Here is an 8,073-nt window from a genome sequence, read left to right as displayed (position 1 = left end):
TGACCTTTTCCAGTCCTGTGGCCACTGCTGAGTTTACCCCATTTGCTGGCATATTGAGTGTAGCACTTTCACAACATCATCTTTGAGGGTTTGAAATAGCTCAACTGGTATTCCATCACCTCCACTAGCTTTGTTCATAGTGATGCTTCCTAAGGCCCACTTGACTTTGCACTCCAGGATGTCTGGCTCTAGGTGAGTGATCACACCATCGTGATTATCTGGGTCATGAAGATCTTTTTTGTATAGTCTTTCTGTGTATTCTTGCCACCTCTTCTTAATATCTTCTGCTTCTGTTAGGTCCATACCATTTCTGTCCTTTATTGTGCTTATCTTTGCATGAAATGTTCCCTTGGTATCTCTAATTTTCTTGAAGAGATCTCTATCTTTCCCATTCTATTGTTTTCCTCTATTTCTTTGCACTGATCACTGAAGAAGAGTTTCTTATCTCTCCTTGCTATTCTTTGGAACTCTGCATTCAAATGGGTATATCTTTCCTTTTCTCCTTTGCCTTTAGCTTCTCTTCTTTTCTCGGCTATTTGTAAGGACTCCTCTGACAACCATTTTGTCTTTTTGCAATTCTTTTTCTTGGGGATGGTCTTGATCACTGCCTCCTGGACAGACTGGCTATGGCTGGACAAACACAGTGGCAGAGAAAGCCGGGGACCCGCTAAGAAGTCAGCTCCTGTGCAGGCAGGCATTTAATGCTGGCTGAGCACCTCCCGACTATTGCCATGAACTCAGGTCAGCTCCTTCTATTGCTGCTGCTGCTGCTGCGTAGGTTCCTTCTCTGGGGAGGTAATTAAATGATGTCAGCAATTTAGACTATAGTGGAAGTTTAACATTTATTCATCATTTATTTAGAGCACTTTCAAATAGGGCTGATTCACATCACTCAGACATTATAAAGATGCACGAGCTTTGTGCAGTGGGAGTTTGTTTCCAAGGCTTTGAAGACAAGAGGACACAGAGAAATATAGGGCTTCAGAGTTACTTAACTCCATCTCAATGTTATGAAAGTTACATATGTATTTCTATCAAACACTTGTGCTTCTTTTTGTTTTAATAGTTTAATAGCCTATTGAAAGCATGCCATAGGAAATAGAGAAAAGCATAAAATCATTCCTTGCAACCCCATTACAATTAACATTTTGATATATTTCCTTTCTATCTTTTTTTTTGCCTTTCTTGGGGTTGATGTAACCATGCTTGCATATGATGTAGTAGTTCATTTTACTGATCTAGCACTATATCATCATCATAGTTGATACATTCTGAGCACCCACGATATTCCAAGCCCTTTATTAAGGGCTTCAGTAGGGGCTTCCTCTCATAAAGCTGTAGAACAATCTCAGGAGATAGTATCATTTTCTCCCTTTTAATAGAAAAGACAGTTCAGGCTTAGAGGGGATCTGCATGTCTCTTGCCTCTCATAAGTCTGTCTCACCTCATGCATTGATATAGTAATGATCATTTAATCTCTATGGTATTAATACATTTCATTTATCCATGCCCCCTCCTTCACCTACCTACTTGCCATCATTTTAAATCTTTAGATATTTTTTGCCAGTGTAAACATTGCTGCAACAGACGTCTCTAAATACATCTTTTTTTCATGGTTAGGATTAATTTGTTAGGGTAGCTTCTAAGAAGTAGAATCAAGAATCAATCAAGATTTTGAGTCTTTTTATGGTTGTTGGTAGTTCCAAATTGCTTCTCAGTGGCGTTGGGCAAATTTGTGTACATTAGCCCTGCTATTGGTAATGTACAAAGTGTCAGTTTTGTAGCATCTTCACCACTGACTGTTATTTTTTCCAACCTAAAAGATGATAAATGATTTGATTAATAAATCTGTGATAGATGGATTATCTTGTGATGTTTCATTATCAGAGAAGGTGAAATCACTTTCACTCCTCAGCACCTGTACAGGTACACTCTGCCTCCTTGACACAATCCTGGAACATCTCTGTGGTCTTGGGCCCACTTAAACAACCGTTTTTAACCTAGGGTCCAAGGACCTCCCCCCGCCCTCCAAGGGCCCGTGGATAGAACTCTGGGGGTCTGTGAACTTATTTGGGGAATAATTATACACTTATTTTTACAGGCTTGTCACTGAGGTACTTCTCCTTTCATTGTTAGTGGAGGCAGCCACTCTCAGTGGCATTAGCAGTAGCTGTGTATCGTTTATGTTCAGCGACACTTTGAAATTAGTTATGAGACCTGCTGCTAGAACTTGTGTTTTGATGTGTTAATAAACAAACACATTTATTAACATATCACACACTGGTTTACAAAATATTTTGATAATTGTATTTCAGTATAATTGTTTTCCTTTGTAATGTGCGTGTTTTATTTTTAAAATAAAAACATTACTTTCAAAATGCTATTCTAAGAAGTACTTCCCTGATGGCTCACCATTAAAGAATCCACCAGCAATGCAGGAGATACAGGAGCGGAGGGAAGATCCCCGGAGAAGGGAATGGCCACCCACTCCAGTGTTCCTGTCTGAAAAATCCCATGGATAGGGAAGACTGGTGGGCTACAGTCCAAAGGATTCAGAAAATTGGATACGACTGGGCAACTAAGCAAATAATTGTTTTCCTTTGTAATATGTGTGTTTTATTTTTAAAGTAAAAGCATTACTTTCAAAATACTATTCTAAGAAGAGGGCATAGGCTTCACTTGGCTACCAGTAGAGTCATAGCAAAAATAAAGTTTAAAATTCCTGTCCTACAAATCTTCATTACAGAAGAATTCCAAATAATAAATGTAGATGCTTCCTCTCTGGGGAGAGAACTCAATCCCTGTCCCCTTGAGTATCCACTGGACTTAGCGATTCATATCTGAAGAACAGCACATGGAAACATGAAGAGGGAAAAGAGCGATTCCAAGTGGAGAAGCCTGCAGACGTCACCTTCGACGAGTGCCCAAGGTCAGCACAACCAGTGAGAAGTCATGTTTCAGCACTCTTGATGCAACGAGAAGGGCACTTCACCTCTGTGACGTTCTTCCCCCAAATCCATAACCCTGGTCTAATCATGAGGAAATATCAGACAACCCAATCCAAAGATGTTCTCCAAAATACCTGAAAGATAACTTTCAAAAAATAAGGATATAAAGAATAAGGAAAGCCAGGGAAACTGCCCCAGACTGGAGGAGACTAAGGAGACATAATGGCTAAGTGCAAAATCATCCCTGGATGAGATCCTAGCACTGAAAAAAAGGACATTGATAGAAAAACTGGTGTAATCTAAATGAAATCTGCAGTTTTAGTTAGTAGTATTGTATCAAAGCTAATTCTCTAGTTTTAAAGAAAAACTTACTGAAGTATAGTTGACTTACAACGTTGTGTTAGTTTCAGATGTACAGAAAAGTGAATCAGTTATACACATACATATTCCCTTTTATTAGGTTTCTTTTCCTATGTAGGCCAATACAAAATATTGAGTAGAGTTTCCTGTGCTACACAGTGGGTTCTTATTTGTTACCTGTTTCATATATAGTAGCATGTATACGTAGAGAAGGCAATGGCACCCCACTCCAGTACTCTTGCCTGGAAAATCCCATGGATGGAGGAGCCTGGTGGGCTGCGGTCCATGGAGTCACTAAGAGTCGGACACGACTGAGCAACTTCACTTTCACTTTTCACTTTCATGCATTGGAGAAGGAAATGGCAACACACTCCAGTGTTCTTGCCTGGAGAATCCCAGGGACGGGGGAGCCTGGTGGGCTGTTGTCTATGGGGTTGCACAGAGTCAGACACGACTGAGGCGGCTTAGCAGCAGCAGTAGCAGCATGTATATGACAGTCCCAATCTCCCAATTTCTCTCCCCCTTCCTTTGGTAACCATAAGCTTGTTTTTCTATATCTGTAACTCTACTTCTGTTTTGTAAATAAATTCATTTGTACCTTTTATTAGATTCCACGTATAAGTGATATTATATGATATTTGTCTTTCTGTGTCTGGTTTACTTCACTCAGTATGATAATCTCTAGGTCTATCCATGTTGCCCCAAACAGCATTATTTTGTTTTTTTATGGCCGAGTAATAAATGAAATGAAAGAAATGCAAAAGGTTGTCTGAGGAGGACTTCTTAGAGCTGAGAAAATAGGAGAATCAAAAGGCAAGGGAGAAAAGGAAAGCTATATCCATCTGAATGCAGCCTTCCTAAGTGACGAATGTAAAGAAATAGAGGAAAACAGCAGACTCAGAAAGACTAGAGATCTCTTCAAGAAAATTAGAGATACCAAGGGAACATTTCATGCAAAGATAAGCATGATAAAGGACAGAAATGGTATGGACCTAACAGAAGCAGAAGATATTAAGAAGAGGTGGCAAGAATACACAGAAGGACTATACAAAAAAGATCTTCATGACCCAGATAATCATGATGGTGTGATCACTCACCTAGAGCCAGACATCCTGGAATGTGAAGTCAAGTGGGCCTTAGAAAGCATCACTATGAACAAAGCTAGATGAGGTGATAGAATTCCAGTTGAGCTATTTCAAATCCTCAAAGATGATGCTGTGAAAGTGCTGCACTCAATATGCCAGCAAATTTGGAAAACTCAGCAGTGGCCACAGGACTGGAAAAGGTCAGTTTTCATTCCAATCCCAAAGAAAGGCAATCCCAAAGAATGCTCAAACTACTGCACAGTTGCACTCATCTCACATGCTAGTAAAGTAATGCTCAAAATTCTCCAAGCTAGGCTTCAACAGTACGTGAACTGGGAACCTCCAGATGTTCAAACTGGATTTAGACAAGGCAGAGGAACCAGAGATCAAGTTGCCAACATCTGTTGGATCATTGAAAAAGCAAGAGAGTTCCAGAAAAACATCTACTTCTGCTTCATTGACTATGTTAAATCCTTTGACCGCGTGGATCACAACAAACAGGAAAATTCTTAAAGAGATGGGAATACCAGACCACCTTACCTACTTCCTGAGAAATCTGCATGCAGGTCAAGAAGCAACAGTTAGAACTGAACAGGGAACAATGGATTGGTTCAAAATTGGGAAAGGACTATGTCAAAGCTATATGTTATCACCCTGCTTATTTAACTTATATGCAGAGTACATCATGAGAAATGCCGGGCTGGATGAACCACAAGCTGGAATCAAGATTGCCAGGAGAAATATCAATAACTTCAGATATGCAGATGACACCACCCTTATGGCAGAAAGTGAAGAGGAACTAAAGAGCCTCTTGATGAAAGTGAAAGAGAGTGAAAGGCTGGCTTAAAACTCAACATTCAAAAAGCTAAGATTATGGCATCTGGTCCCGTCACTTCATGGCAAATAGATGGGGAAACACTGGAAACAGTGACAGTATTTTCTTGGGCTCCAAAATCTCTGCAGATGCCGACTGCAGACATAAAATTAAAAGACACTTGCACCTTAGAAGAAAAGCTATGACTGACCTAAACAGCAGAGACATTAAAAAACAGAGACATTATTTTGCCAACAAAGTTGCATGTAGCCAAAGCTATGGTTTTTCCCATAGTCATGTAAGGATGTAAGAGTTGGATTATAAAGAAAGCTGAGCACTGAGAATCAATGCTTTTGAACTTGGTGTTGGAGAAGACAATCTTGAGAGTCCCTGGGACTGCAAGGAGATTAAACCAGTCAATCTTAAAGGAAATCAGTCCTGAATATCATTGGAAGGACTGATGCTGAAGCTGAAACTCCAATACTTTGGTCACCTGATGCTAAGAACTGACTTATTGGAAAAGACCCTGATGCTGGGAAAGATTGAAGGCAGGAGGAGAAGGGGACGACACAGGATGAGATGGTTGGGTGGCATCACCAGCTCAATGGACGTGAGTTTGAGCAGGCTCCGGGAATTGGTGATGGATAGGGAAGCCTGGCGTGCTACAGCCCATGGGGTCGCAAAGAGTCAGACACAACCAAGGGACTGAACTGAACTGAACTGATGGCTGAGTAATATTCCATTATATATATGTACCACATCTTCTTTATCCATTCCTCTGTTGGTGGACTTTTACTTTGCTTCCATGTCCTGGTTCAGAGAAGGCAATGGCAACCCACTCCAGTACTCTTGCCTGAGAAATCCCATGGATGGAGGAGCCTGGTAGGCTGCAGTCCATGGGGTCGCTAAGAGTCGGATACAACTTAGCGACTTCACTTTCACTTTTCACTTTCATGCATTGGAGAAGGAAATGGCAACCCACTCCAGTGTTCTTGCCTGGAGAATCCCAGGGACGGGGGAGCCTGGTGGGCTGCTGTCTTTGGGGTCACACAGAGTCGGACACGACAGAAGCGACTTGCAGCAGCAGCAGCATGTCCTGGTTATTGTAAATAGTGCTGCAGTGAACACTGTGATGTTCATGTATCTTTTTGAATTAGAGCTTTCTCTTGGTATATGCCTAGGAGTAGGACTGCTGGGTCATATAGTAGTTTTATTTTTAGCTTTTTAAGGAAACTCCATACTGTTCTCCATAGTGTCTGTACCAATTTAACCCCCTCCCCCAGCAGTGTAGGAGGCTTCCTTCTCTCCACACCCTCTCCAGGATTTATTGTCTGTAAACTTTTTGATGATGGCCATCCTGACCAGTGTGAGGTGATACCTCATTGTAGTTTTGATTTGCATTTCTCTAATGCTTAGTGATGTTGAGCATTTCTTCAAGTGTTTTTGGGTAACTGTATGTCTTCTTTGGACAAATGTGTGTTTAGATCTTCTACCTATTTTTTGATTGTGTTGTTTGCTTTTTTGATGCTGATCTGCATAAGCAAGCTGGTTGTTTATTCTGGAGATTAATCCCTTGTTGGTTGCTTCTTTTGCAAATATTTTCTCTCATTCTGAGGATTGCCTTTTTATTTTGTTATGATTTCCTTTGCTGTGCAAAAACTAAGTTTAATTAGATCCCATTTGTTTATTACTTTTGTTTTTATTTTCATTCCTCTAGGAGATGGATCAAAAAAGATCTTCCTTCAATTTATGTCAAAGAATAATGTTTTACCTAGAGTTTTATGGTGTCTGACCTTACATTTGGGTCTTTAATTCATTTTCAGTTTATATTTTTGTGTCTGGTCTTAGGGTTGGAAATTAGAAATCTTCTAATTTCATTCTTTAATTCTCTAGTTTTGGTAAACTTATTCTGGTTTACAGGAATTCTCTGTACTATCTTTGTAATTGTTCTATAAGTCTAATTTATAGAACTCCTGTCCCCAGCCAGTCTCTCCTCCCACTTTCTAGCTCATCCATCCATCCAGTCATCCATTCAACAAACACATTAATCAGCCTCTTTGGCATGGGGTTTGTGCAGAGGTATGAAGACAATGATGAAACAGCAAGAGCTCATCATCTTTCATGCAAACCTCCGAGACCTGCAGGCAGCTAAGGTTCAGTGGGACGGATGTGTCAGTGGAGATCCGCATAGTGCGCAACACAAGGGCAGGGCGTGAAACAGAGGTGGAAGCATGCCTGGTGAACCAGGCCGGTGGGTGGAGTGCAGAGCAGGTGTGGAGGGCAGACACGTGAGAGCGTGGTGTCACTGGAAACCATGAGGATTCAGTCTTGCAGAAGCATGCAGTGGTGGGTTGTTCTCTGTGAAGCCAGAGAGGGAGGAAGATACGACCATTAGCTTTTATCCTATAGGTGGAGGAGAACAAGAGGAATGTTCTGAGCCAGTTAGTCACTGGTCTGTGCTACAGAGAGATACGTTCTCACCGAGCAGGAAGGATCAGACCCACGTGGGGGTTCTCTGACTATGCACAGAATGACCCAGGTCTTTCTGCCTTGGATTCTTGGGTTCTCTCTCATGGGTTCTGCCCCCTGCTCTGGGCCTCGCTGTCTGCACGTCCTCATTCTCCTTCTCTGCCTCCCTACCTCACAGCATCTCCATAGCCTTGGATTGAGTGCATTTCTGTGGAAATGACTCTGTAGATATATACCCAGGTCCCTTCATCAAGTCTCACCCCCTGAATGAGTCCTGTGGCTGATGCCAAGTCTCCAGGCCTTTGCTTGTGGGGAAGGAAGTATGTACAATTGCAAATGTAAGTTTGGGAGGTGATGTTGGCCTAATTAGGTCCATGATTGTTGAATGGAGAGGAAA

This window comes from Cervus canadensis, chromosome 11 (genome assembly GCF_019320065.1).
Source record: "Cervus canadensis isolate Bull #8, Minnesota chromosome 11, ASM1932006v1, whole genome shotgun sequence".
Lineage (NCBI taxonomy): Eukaryota > Metazoa > Chordata > Mammalia > Artiodactyla > Cervidae > Cervus > Cervus canadensis.
This window is presented reverse-complemented; position numbering follows the sequence as displayed.